The sequence below is a fragment of the Pagrus major genome, chromosome 22 (genome assembly GCF_040436345.1).
Source record: "Pagrus major chromosome 22, Pma_NU_1.0".
NCBI classification, from domain to species: Eukaryota; Metazoa; Chordata; class Actinopteri; order Spariformes; family Sparidae; genus Pagrus; species Pagrus major.
This window is the reverse complement of record NC_133236.1, coordinates 5,234,782-5,247,446: the sequence shown is the minus strand read 5'-3', so window position 1 is coordinate 5,247,446 and position 12,665 is coordinate 5,234,782. Positions and strand designations below refer to the sequence as shown.

Here is a 12,665-nt window from a genome sequence, read left to right as displayed (position 1 = left end):
TGATATAAGACAGACTAAACAAACCGACTTGACCAACTTTGACTTTATTGCAACTCTCAGCCTGTCAAATATGTAAAGGTTCAGTGTGCTACACAACCAAAGAACATATATGCAGTTATTTAGGCTATAAACATATTTACATTTGTTAAAATGTGTGTCTGGGTGAATGTAAACAGTGGCAACAAGATGGTGATGATAATACGGTTGGCATCTTCACATGACAAGTTAGACATCAGGTAAACACTGTTCATCAACTCTGACTGTGTTTGACCACCAAGCAGCAGTGATATGAACACAGAGTCCCACCTCTCCACCCGCTGAATGCAAGTGCTTGATCCAGGCTGTCGTGGTAGAGACAGGTCTCTGTAAAGATGCAGGCTCAACAGTCCCGTTTCATCCATCTTGTTTCCTTCATTCCCGGCATTTCGACCAAAAGTAAATTGGTTCGTCAACCCAAAAAGTTGATTCCCAGCTGGAACCAAAAAATAGCAGGTTTTCCTTGACTTGAAGTGCGGACTGAAGTGGGCATGTCATATTCTATAGATTGTTGTCCAGGTGCAATCTCCTCAGTTGATGACAGATCCATGATTACAATGGCCCTGCTTAAAAAGGTGGAAATGCAGGCTGGTTTGCTAGATTGTCCCAAGGTTCCAAGAATCTTGAATGGTTCAAGAACCAGAACTAATTTTCTGGAAGAAAGTGGGTATGAGTGACACTGAGCCAGCCTGAACAATACCAGGACTGAAGCAGCTAAATGGAATTCAGCCATCATTCATTTGATTGTTTACAGTTTGTTTCTCCTGTAAAATGCAAAAATGTCTCAAGGTGAAATACAACAGCCCTTTTCTTTCCAGAACACATTGAAATGTTTCACACAAAGGTTCCCACCAGTCCCCTATGGTTGCCCACAAGGGACAATCATCCCATTCACAGGTTAATATTTGGCAACTCAACAGAATTTCACAGGTATTTTAAGAGATTGGAGGGGGATTTGGTCTCAATCTACTGTTGTGTTGACACTGGCCCATACAGTGGCTCATCTGAAAGCTTCAATTGTTGGTTTCCATGGTTATATACGAGGAGTGAAAGCAGAGCGCTGCTCAGTCCGGTCCAGACCTGCTCTGTTGTCAATGTGTTCCCTGTCCCAGTATGAATGGGAACGTGATTGGACTCTAGTAAAATGTGCCAGGCTCCCAGTTAACACACAGGCGGCACTCTGAACCCCTGAAACACCCTGCAGGACACTACTGTGTGTGTGTGTGTGTGTGTGTGTGTGTGTGTGTGTGTGGTGTGTGTGCACAGTTAACATGCACAGTGACCTAACACAGGCTCACCAGCGCACTTAGTCTGTAGAAGAAACAGTGTGCAGGGTGTCAGGGTCCTACTGTTTGTTTTTGTTTGTCTCATATGTCTCATTACTCATTTAATTGCTTTCCTCTTTTCTTTGGCTTGTTGCTGCTTCATCCTGCAAACTACTGTCCTACCTGAACTCACTTCTACTTTCTCCTCCTGCGTTCTTCCATCAGTCAGCAGTAAAATGTGTCTCACACCTATTCTTTGCATTGTTTGTGACCCATTTGACAAAGTGTGCCATCTTATTTAGTGAAAGGTCAGATGGTGTTTTTGTAGGGATTCCCACCCCGCTCTCCAGGGGGTGATCCCGATGATGCTGGTTACCATGGCAATGAAAGGGCAGAGTCATTAAAGGCAATGAGAGAGGGGGAGCCACCTGTGGATGCCTCCTGTGGGGACGGGCCTCCTCGCTCAGCTAATGGTTTGTGTGAGTGAGCTGCTCACGGTATAATTGAATCCAAGAGGAGTCTGTGTGTCCTCAAACCAGCCTGGTGCTTGAACAGGCCAGTCGATGGTCCAGTTAATTACTTGGCAATAATGTTTTACACCGTAATGACCTGCATTAGGTGACTGGGAAATAATTAGAAAACAACAAAGGCCCACTGTTGTAATGTAGCAGTGGTGTTCTTAGTTACATTTAACAGTGCATACCACTGTGTTCACTTCTTTAATTTAAAAGCCTTAGACACATTTTAAAGGAACAGTTCACCCAAAAATTAACATTTGCTCATTATTTGCTCACCCTCAATGCCAGTGGAAGTTTCGTAGTCCATTAAACATTTCTGGAGCTTCACAGCAAAACAGCCATAAAATGGTTGCACACAGCTCACCCAGTGTAATCCAAGTCGCTGGAAGCCAAATTGTTTTGAAAAGATGTTATTTACACCCTCGACTGGAATCTTCGCTGTCTTTATCACACTGAACAGGAAGAATGATGCAGGAAAACTACAGCAGCACAGAAATCTGTCGTGTTGTCTGTGTACATGAAGCGTCCTTCCTCAAATCTGCATCTGATTATATTTAAATTGCAGAACAGACTCAGAATAGTCCATTTAATCCCTTGATCTACAGTTTGAATGTATTACCTCATTGTCAGTGTTTTTCCTGGCTGTTCCCTTTCCAGTGGAGATAAAGCAGATATACTGTTATCCACTCAGAACTGTGTCAGCTACAAATTGAATTGCATGGTTTCACTCCAAAATGAAAACAAAACAGTTTTTGGATAGGACTGCTGACAATGATGCTGCTGCTCTCTGTCTCACTGTGCCTTTGCCTAATGCACATGTGGCTTTAAACATGTGTCTGACCCAGGCATGTGACTCAAGTCATTTGAGCAAAGTCTCACAAAAGTCCCAAGTTATTTTTTCTTGAGCAAGTCGAGCCCTTAGTCAAGAGTCCACATCTCTGGTCTGACCACACATGTGAACACCCAGGTGTTAATACACAGAACACCAGTGACACTTTAAATCAGGATAAACACTTTCAGTTTATAGTTAATTAAACTGTAGTTAATAGTTATTTCACTGTAAATAGACGATGGAACGCTTTGTAAACCTTCCTTAAATAAGTGTTTATTGTGAAGTTGCACCTGCTGTTTATAATACTTTGTAAATGGTTCATTAATACTGTGTAGTATTTAGAAACCTTTAAAATTGCTTAATAAATGGTTTATAAAGCATTTAATTGTTGTAAACAGTTAATAAGCTAAAGTTTAATTAACTAAAGATTTACCATTTATTAATGATGGTTATTATGAAGTGTTCTATCCATTTAATAATAATAATAATAATACATTTTATTTGTACAGTGCTTTTAAAAACTCTCAAAGACACTTTACAAGAATAGAATACATACACGAATACATAAAATCAAGTGCATGGTGCATAAACTCAAGTGCATGGTGCGATAGAGGAGAAATATGTAGTAAAAGGAACAGTGTATGAGGATATGGATCTGTGTAGGTTTTTTGGGAGAACAGGTTGAGTACAGCAAACAGCTACAGGTGCAGATGAAAAGCGAGTTTGAAGAGGTGGGTTTTGAGTAATATATCTCTAGTTGTATTTAGGCCATTTGCTTGTGGCAATATTGGATTTATGGTGTATTTGTGTCAATGTTGATTTATACTATGAGGTATTACATTAATTGGGTAAGCCAAAAGTAAATACTGCCATCTGTTATTTTGCCCATAACGGTTCCTGATTTGAATTTCCCAAAAATTATATTATATAATCCTTCACATGTCATTGTTGCAGTTTAAAATTACATATGCCATTATAGATGAATTTATCCACACCACCCACCTGTTTACAGCAGAAGGCCTTAGACAGGTGGGTGTCAATTTGCATTTTTGGAGGGAAAAGGTGCTCAGATGTTTGTAACTGCTGAAGATGCACTCTCATGTACGTGTAAGCAGGGTGAAGTCAGCTGATATACATTTGATCTCTGATTGGCTAGAAGCCTTGTGTTAATGACAGGCGTCAATGCTGTCAACATTTCTCTTCTATTTCGCTGTTTCTGATGAGATTGTTCTCCTGCTTCTCATTGATAATTTAATGCTGTAGGTTGTCACTTTTACTCACAGTTTTAAAGCGTGGGTGTAGTGAAGCCCTTTGAGACAATAAAGCACCGTACCAAATATAAGTGACAAGTGTAAACTCCTTATTGAATCCTGCTGAAGTGATCGGCCACGCTGTGACCTTTGCTCACAGAAACAGAGCTGACAGTCATCACTCCATTTCTGAACATCACTGTGGCTCTTCAGCACTTCTTTACACACACACACACACACACACACACACACATACACTCTGTCACTGTGGGCTGCGCTGGGTTATATATATCCACTAGTGGTGATGGTTCCTTTGTCGCACCTCAGGTATTTTTCCTGCTATCATGCCACACACTGCCCCTCTCCTGCTCCATCTCTTTCTCTCCAACCATCTGGTCGGGTGGATGAGTCATAATTGTGAGCGGAGGGTATTTTCTCATGGCTCCATCATATCATACTGTGTTTGTGTGTATGTGTGTCAGCAAAGAAGAAAGTAGGTAACCTTGATGTAGACAAACAGCTGTTTATCAATGAATGGTGAACAGGTACATGTGTGCACACCTGTACACATCTGTACTTGTGTCCCTCTCTTTCCCACACTGCCTCTCTCTCTTTTTAGCGGTGCACTTCCGCCCATGTACGGCTGTGTTGCCAGGGTGACGACTCGGTTTGCAGTTCCTATAAAAAGGCAGCGGGTTGGAAAGGGGAGGCGATTGGGAGTCCAGTGTGAGTGTGGGACTGCTGATCACCACCTTTCACTGTGCAGTGACCAGCTGCTGTCTGCTGGGCCTGTCCATTACTTACAGCTTAGATTTGTAGCAGGGGTCAGTTCTATCGACTAGAATATCCACACTGATGACTAGTTTCTTGTTTCTGTAATTTCTCTGTTTAACTGTGGCAGGAAGCTGTTGCCACTTGTTACTTGGAAAAATGCAATTTTTCAGGTTGTGCACAATGAAAACGGCAGAGAACAAACTCCGAAAATCGTCATTTGTGCCAGTATAGATTGTTTTGCTCAAACTGAGATTTGAAAGTGTGTAATAATGAAACTTTCACTTTATATTTTCTGAACGGCTCTTCAGAGTTTTAGATCTGATCTAAATTGAAGTTTCTAGCCAATCAGAGCCAATAATAACCAAGCAGTTCATTGATCATTTCTTGGTTTCATTACAATCAAAGTTTTTCTTCATTCTAACTGTGATATTAAACGGCAGTTCTGTACTTGCATTAAAATTACATTTTATTTTTGAGAAAATGAAATCACCAAAACCTGTGTTCGACAATTACAATTAAAGAGTGAAAGTGTTTTTATCCTAACATACCGATAATTATGAAAGCCAATATTAGCTCATAATACAAATATCTCTATTGTTATCCCATTGAACCTTGAATGTCAGCCAATAAGTGAAACAAAATTCAGGTACACCACATTATAGTTTATATCTAATGGAGTTTAAAATGTCCTGCCCCTGTCCTGTATGATTGTTACAAGAAACAGCCATAAGGGAACCTTATCTTAGCCCTCATCAAAATATTTTATTTATGTTACAGATTGTGTTAAAAAACTCAGACTTTTAAGTTTCAGCCAAACTGAATCCAGTTTCTGGAGCAACATGTCAGACAGCACTCTCTGCCACCATCACAACACTAGTATCTTTTAGAAGAATGCTGTACTGTACCTCCAGTCAAGTGCCACAAACTTGTATGACAAAGAGCGTTGAAGCTGAACAACTTTGTTAGTGTTAAATATGAAATGAAATGAAATGTCCAAAAGTCCAATGGAATATTGGATTTAACATGTTAGATACAGTCCAGGAAAAATGTGGTTATAGAAGAGCAGATGATATGAAGTGATCTGTCACTATTCTGCACATTCTGCATTCTTGTGCTGTCTCTCTTCACTCATATACAAACATGTCTACCTGTCTCTCCCACCTGCCTCTGTCTCTGTCTCTCCCACCTGTCTCTGTCTCTGTCTCTCTAACATCATGGAGCACTAACACTGCAAATCCAGAACGTTCTGTGTGGCTGAGACTGAGAGAGTCCCTCCGAGAGCTTGGCAAGAAATGTGAAAGTTTAAGAGTTTGACTTTAGTGTGTGGGTGAGAGAGAGAGAGAGAGAGAGAGAGAGAAATGGGTGTTTTTGTGTTTTAGAGGAAGGACTTGGTTTATGTTTGCTGAATAAAGAAAAGCAAAGTTCTGAGTAATTTTCCCCGAGCTCTGTTTGTCCTGAAGCCTCTGTCTGTCCTGAAGCCTCTGTCTGTCCTGAAGCCTGTTTGTCTGCATGTTTGTTGTAACATGTAACTTGTGTGTGTGTGTTCAGTCTGTACACACTGTTCCTCCTACATGCTGACATACTGGATCTCTGTACTGTTTATGCAAGGTGCTTGTACAGAGCATGTAGAGTTTTTTTTCTGTTTTATGTAATCGACATCCTGCTCAGTAACTTTTTCTACATCACAAACTTTTTGTCTTCATACTTATGTAGTTTACAGAGATAACATGGCAGATTTTCCATTATAATTCATAGTAACTTTTGAAAGCTTTGTTAGCTGAAATGATAATTGTCACGTGCAGATTTTATCAGCCATAGCTAGCCATCTTATGCAGCTGATCATTAGCTCCTCCAGTTAGTTGAAAACTATTAAGTTAAAGAGGCTGCAATAATATAATTTTAGTTGAAAACATTCTAAAATTAATTAAAACTATCAACTGAATATGACTAAATAACATTTTGACATAATGATATCTTTGTATTGTGTTGCAGAGATGGTCTCTACTGTAGTTATCATGCTAACCAGCTAGCCCTGGCCCAGCCAGTTCCTGGCAAAGCTTGTGTGCTAGTGTCCCCAAGCTCCCAACCGCTAGCTGCATGGCTAACTGAGCTAACTAGCTAAGGGCAGCTAGCAGCAGTTAGCGGTTACTCTGGTGATATACTGCTTCCTTTTGTTTTCTGAGTATATTCGTTTGACAGGTGGCCAATTCTTACATATTGCACCTTTAATTTAATCCGTCAAAGTAGTTGAATGTATTCACACTGACTAAACATGCTAGAAAAACTGAATTACATGTGACACTTTACATTGAACATGTAATAAAATTAGATGGACAATACGTTAATTAAGATACGTTGAGCTGCTGTTCTTTTTTTGAGTTGGCCAAATCTTACATATTGCACCTTTAACTCGGACTGACTTTTTATTGAATCAAGCTGACTTGATACAAGACAAGAACCCTGAAGGGTCTTCAATATGCACCTGATGGCTGCATATACTGTGCTAAAAGTTAACATCGTCTCCAGCCGTTGAAGTAGAGGAATAAAGAAACAGCATTGTTGATCTCTTTCATTGTAGAGCTAGTGAGCGCAAGATCTAGAAAAATGTTAATCAGGCTGTTATTATTTACTAACATAACAAGAGCTACAATAACTAATCGATTTACCTAACCTTGTTTACCTGCTTAACCAGCACAAGGCTAGGTTTATGCTTTATTGCTTGTATTTTCAAACAGTATGGTTCAACATGTTTCAGAAGACAGATGTTATCCAAGTAACCATTACCTTCATGATACACAAGTTTGGCTGGAATTTGAACTTCACCAAATCCAGAGAGGCCAGTATACTGCAGCATCCTGGATCAGCGTCCACACAGTGGGCAAATGGATGTGCTAGTTGTTAACATAGCTTTTTGTAAATGCAACTTGGCGTTACACTGAAACGATGCAACGTTAAGCTAGTAAGCCTTTCACTTAAAGCAGATAAACACACATTTAATCCTTTCCTTTATCATCAACACTGATTTTGGGGAGCTTGGTATTGTTTGTTATTGTTCGATTGAACTTAATTGAAAAATAATTTACAAATTAGTCGATAATTAAATGCATCATTAGTTGCAGCCCTGGATTTGTTGCATCTTTTCTGTATGTTGGACTATGATAGAGGTTCTATCAAATGACATGGCTTCAGGAGGTCTGTACTGTAGATAGGGAGATAACAGTAATGAGAGTCAAGCTCATTATCAAAGCAGTCATTCTTTAATATTTTGTCTGGGGATTAAAGATGCTGAAAAAGACCAATCTGAAACCATTTAAATCCCTCTGATGGTCTCTTGACTCCACTCTGGAATCCACAGTCTTTCCAAACATTGGCACAGTACCTGCAGGCAGCGGTTCAACAGGGACTTTCTCTTGTCTGTGGGGCCTCTGCTGTTCCTCCCTGCCTGCCCTGATCACTTCCATATGGGCTGGAATGAGAGAGAGAAAGGGAATGCGAGGCAGAGAGGAGGCAGAAAGAGACAGATGAGAGCATGAAATGGTTTGAGGCGAGTGGCGGGAGGGCGAGTCACTGGTGTGATGGAGTCAAGTTATAAATTGAGTAAAAAAAAAAAGAAGAAGATTCAAGCTGAAAATTGAAGACATGGTTGCAGGGCGAGGAAAAGAAATGATGCAGATGTGGCGAGGATGCTCTCCAGAGCTCCTCCATCCTGAAGTTGCTTCCTTCCGTCCGAGGCCAGCTGCACTCGTCCCTGAACGAACCCTCAGGTCACCCCTCAGTCCCAGTGCACCTCTTTCTTCTCTCCTCTCTCGTTCCTTCTCATAGTGGGGACTCCCCTCTGGATTCCACGCCTGAACTTGGAAAAGCCTTCCTTAACATTTATGTTTTTATTATTCTGCCTGCATGTTTTGTTTCAGGCAGCTTAATAGGATTTATCATCCTCCCCCAGCTTGGAAAAAGGCTGACTCTGGCCTTTCAGAGCAGAGCGTCAGTTTACTGTCGGATGGTTTTAAGCCAAGCTGCAGAGAGCGAGTCAGCTGAGGGAGAGAGATGGAGTCAGAGAAAAGAAATACCACTGCAATGAGTCAGTTACTAATTCATCTGTTCTAATCACAGCCTTAAAGTTATAAAACTTTGTGCAGCAGGGACATTGACCTTGTTGTCATTTCTTCTGTCTGAAGGGAAGCAGAGGACATGGAAGAAGTGGATGAGAGAGTGGTACCATGATAGGAAACAGCTGATTGTGCCAGCAGCTGAAATGTTTACAATGTTAGTGGTTTCATAGTAGACTATGAGAGGAAATGTTAAAGAGTGTTAAATAAAATGACCCTCATATAACTGTGAAATGAATGAATGCTATAAACCTACAGCAAAGTGGTTTGATTAGAGTGCTGTACAAACTCTACCCTGACTACAACACACATCATTGTGATGAATTGTGTAAAATCAGCATTGTAGTTTGTTAGATGTTGTTGGTTGTTTCTAGTGTGATTTAGCAGATTGTAGTTGTGTAGTAGAGGACGGGGGTAGTTTAAGGTTTTAACCAATTAGGGCTGCGACTCATCCTTACTTTCATTATCCAATAGTCTGCCAGTTGTTTTGTCGATGAACCTGTTTTAGTTCGGTCTATGAAATGTCAGAAGATAGTGAGAAATACCAATCAGAGTCTCCCAGAGCCTGAGGTAACATCTTCAAATGTCACGCTTTGTCTAATCAACAATCAAAACACCAAAGATATTCAGTTTATTATCTTATGTGAAAGAATGGCAGCAGATCTTCTGAGCCTGTACCAAATGTCATCGTTTACACGGTTCTTAGATGAAGCTTCAGATGTCTGTCCTCACATTGTTTGATGTCATCACTATTAAAAAATCTGACACAAACTCCTCAGTTTGAGTAAAGCGATTCATCGGATTAAAGGCAGTGCCAAGAGAATGCATGTACATAATATGATACATTTAGTTTGGGTCGAATTAGAGTTTTTTGTTACGTTGGTTATATAAATGTAATGTTTGGTCTGAGCCGGCGTTTGTACAGTATTTGACTACCTGGGAATGAGACTCAGCAATCAACCATTTTTCTCCAGAATCAGTGAGGATCCATGTATGTGTAACGGGTGTGTCTTGTCTCTGGCCTATGCACATCCGTTAACTTGTTTCTTGTGTGTGTTGTTTCTATCCTGCGTTGTGTTCTTGGGGGTGAGGGAAAGATGGACACAGGACACAGGCTGCTGATCCACCGGACATTTATTCAACAGGCAATGGTGGCATCTGTATGAGAATCAAATGAAAGTGCATCTGTGACATGCGGTCTTGAGCTAGCTCACAGCAGGCCCCTGCTCTCAGTGGGGTCATCACCGACTGAGCTAACTATAAAGTTCACAATTATATTTAATAAAATACTGAAATAAAATGAAATAAAAAAATATATTAAAATGTTCCTTGTTGAGTTGTATCTGTACATGAACATAAATTCAACCAACAATCAACCAAGTCAATGGAAAAATGAAACCAGTAAACAGTGAAATACATCAGTATCCATACCTGTATGAGAATCAAATGAAAGTGCATCTGTGACATGCGGTCTTGAGCTAGCTCACAGCAGGCCCCTGTTAGCAGCACACACATACACACACATGAAGAAAACAACGAAAAATAAACACTTGTGCCTGCAGTAGTTTTACAATGGCATAGCTGCGAAATTCACCTAGCAACACACACCACAACCGTTCACACTCTTCATTTATCATCCATACATGTATATTATTACGTTTTTAATACCTTTCAACCCAAAACAAAATGTAAACATGACGAGAGAAATGAACACATACCTGCTCTCAGTGGGGTCATCACCGACTGAGAGCGGAGCAGTTCGCGGGTCAAGCAGACGACGAACTCTTAAAGAGACAGTACTGATTTAACGTCTCATGCAGACCAAACTACAAAATAAAGGTGAAACCAAATAAAATGGTTCCTTTCAAAATAAAATCAGGGTTTTGGTGAGATTTCAAAAGATAAAATTAAAGTACATTTCAACCTGGTTACATATGACATGACTGATATACATAAAATACAGTTTTCTTGTCAACTCCATTATAAGACTCTGTGCCTCCACTATCAGTCATGCTGCCTTACAGAAAGTGTCATTGTGTAGCCTTCAGTGAGGTTTACATTTTACATTTGGGAAAGTAGATCTGGATATTAGATCTGTAACCAATATACTCAGCACCTGCAGATACCCTGAAGTAGGAGAGATCACATCACAACATCACATTATATTAAACACACATTAGATGGGTGTTATTGCTGTGACCTCTGAATCCCAAAGGGGTTTAGTATTTAATGAAAAATATTCCCTCCTTGATAAACACATTTTTGAAGCAGTCTGGTGTCAAATCTAATCAGATCATCATCTGTCCAGAGGAAACCTGTGGTGTATGGTCTGTACTGTGACAGGACTGAACACACTGATGCACAGTCACACTGCTCCTCCAACAGTCGGGCTGACGTGATAGAAATGAAAACATCCTTCATCACCTGGATTTGTCAGATTGTTTCTGGCCGACACAATGAATGAGATTGCAGTTAGCCCTTTTTGGTTTGTTTCTATTTTTAGACTAGTTGGATGTCTGGTTATGTAACTTTGGCCTATCAGCAGTGAAATTAGTCACAATTTCCCTCTGTAGTAGTGTGGATGTGTGGTGAGTCAGTACCATCACAATTCTGTATTATTTTGTAGCTAAATAATAGTAGCAGTTGAGGACAGCACTGAACCAATCATCTGACCAATACATTCAACAACAGAGGGTCAGGAGAGGCCAGATCAGCTGTGGTCCTCCTCTATATTTGCTGCTTTGGCCTCTGCAGGACTGTCTGAGATCCAGTGTGAGCATCTTTCTGCGTCTTGTTTATCTCCGTTCACCTCCTTCACCTCCTTCCCCTCCTTCCCCTCCTGCACTCCATTGCTCTGTTGCTCTCTGCACACCCACCCTATCCTGGCAGGATGTGACATCATGGTGCTGAAGCCCCTGGAGCTGTTCTGTTCCTCTTTGAAGTCAGAACCGTTCTTAACTCGGAGACTCATTAACATTAATGAAGGAGATGAAAATATTCTCGTCTCATATCATATTCTCCATTCCTATTCTCGTCAGATCTGCACATTTGTCCGCTGTGTGTGTGTGTGTGTGTCCTTCCATTCCATTAAAGACCTTTTAACAAGAAAGTGATGTCCACACGTCTAACTGGGCTAGAGGCAGAGATAGACTGCTGTGGTGTGTCTGTGAAGCTTAAAGGGTAGCTCCACCAATTTTACACATTAAAGTGTGTACAGGTCTTTGGTCATGTCGGTGCATGGAATAAAAAGCTGATAGGAGTAAAGAAACCAAAAAATATTCATGTTTAAGAAGCTGGAATCAAATACATGTTTTGCTTTTTTTCCCTTAAAACATTACTTAAACCAATTTTTCAATTATCAAAAGAATCTGCTAAATTTAACAGTTGACAACTAATTGATTAATCATTCCAACCCTAAAGTTCAATATTAAACAGTCTAAGGTAATATACAGCTGTGTAATGCTCCATATTTACTCAGATGTGTTGAGAGATCAGAGCTGTATGTAGCTCTTTTGGGAGAGACAGTATGTATAATGTAAACCTACAAGTTGCACTGTGTGCAGACATGCTGATGGCCAGAGAGCGCAGTGGTGTTGGCTCGGTGGAGCGAGGGGGAGGAAGATAGCAGCTGACGTGTTCAATGGGAGAGTTAACAAGGAGATGAGGAGGGTCAACAGGACTGAATTACACCAGTCAAGTACTTAACAAGCAGAAATGCACATTTCACTGGGATCGCCTCTGTCTATACAGCTACTTCACTGATATGATGTCAAAGGGGCAATGCACCAGCACATAATGTACAACAATCTCAGTGAGGACCGTTTATAATGTAAATGAAAGATAATTGTACACTTTCTTTCCCTGGTAATGTCTTCAGTGTC

General features: G+C 40.5%; 1 protein-coding gene across 2 annotated transcripts in view; it reads left to right on the top strand.

Moving 5' to 3' along the window:
* enah (ENAH actin regulator) overlaps positions 1-12,665 on the top strand; it is a 145,138-nt gene that overhangs the window by 51,989 nt on the left and 80,484 nt on the right. The gene's annotated exons all lie outside the window — the stretch shown is intronic.